Source organism: Ictalurus furcatus, chromosome 2 (assembly GCF_023375685.1).
Source record: "Ictalurus furcatus strain D&B chromosome 2, Billie_1.0, whole genome shotgun sequence".
NCBI classification, from domain to species: domain Eukaryota; kingdom Metazoa; phylum Chordata; class Actinopteri; order Siluriformes; family Ictaluridae; genus Ictalurus; species Ictalurus furcatus.
Genome location: NC_071256.1, coordinates 71,719 through 72,500, shown reverse-complemented (window position 1 = coordinate 72,500; position 782 = coordinate 71,719). Strand labels below are relative to the sequence as shown.

General features: G+C 35.7%; 1 protein-coding gene across 1 annotated transcript in view; it reads left to right on the top strand.

Annotated features, from left to right (window-relative positions):
• nt5dc1 (5'-nucleotidase domain containing 1) overlaps positions 1-130 on the top strand; it is a 34,018-nt gene extending 33,888 nt beyond the window's left edge. The window contains exon 12 of the mRNA XM_053641078.1: positions 1-130. This exon is cut by the window's left edge and continues 271 nt beyond it. The gene's annotated coding sequence lies outside the window, so the exon portion shown is untranslated.
• The last annotated feature ends 652 nt before the right edge of the window (positions 131-782 follow it).

Sequence of the window (782 nt, the reverse complement as noted above, 5' to 3'; positions counted from 1 at the left end):
TGTGTGTGATTTATTCTGTTATTCTGTGAAAAGTGTGTTGTTCATTACATTACAATCATTAGGTGTTATATTGTCTAAAGTGTTTTGTAAAAGTGTTTGTGTTTATTTTCTAACTGAAGCCGTGTGTGTGTGTGTGTGTGTGTGTAAAGATGAACATTAAACGTGAATTTTTGAGCTCTTGCAGTGTTGTGATCGTCAGTGGTGTGTGTTGGTTTGTTCAGTCGTCTGTATGTAAGTACAGGTGAATAAAGCCGTTCTCAAAAACACTTGTTCTTGTTTCATTACTTTGTTTATTGTGTGTTATTGATCTGAATATGAAGAGTTAAATGATTCAAAACATTTCACTTTTGTACTTTTCTGTTAATGCACCCTCCTCCAATCAGTCTGAATCTGAATCTGGATCTGAATCAGTTTCAGTTAACTGACGGACATGTGGTGGAAATTCACCTGTAAAATGAGAAATTACACCAACACCCGGATGAGCTCTAGTAAATATTTTATTCAATCAGCAGTTGCTCACAAGCCCAGGTAGCCACTCTTACCTCACGACCGTATCTTACCTCAGATGCTATGAGGGCCGTGACTGGAATATATAAGGTTACATTCATGAATTATTAATTTAATCTTTATTTTTATTCATTTAGTAAAGATCAAAGAAATCAACATCCTTTTGGTTAAAAGAGTACTCTGATTATCATATCATATTTTAATATAACTGCCATGTCCTATCTTCCTCACCATCGTCTCCTTCCCATCACGTATCTCCATCTCATCCGGTTCAG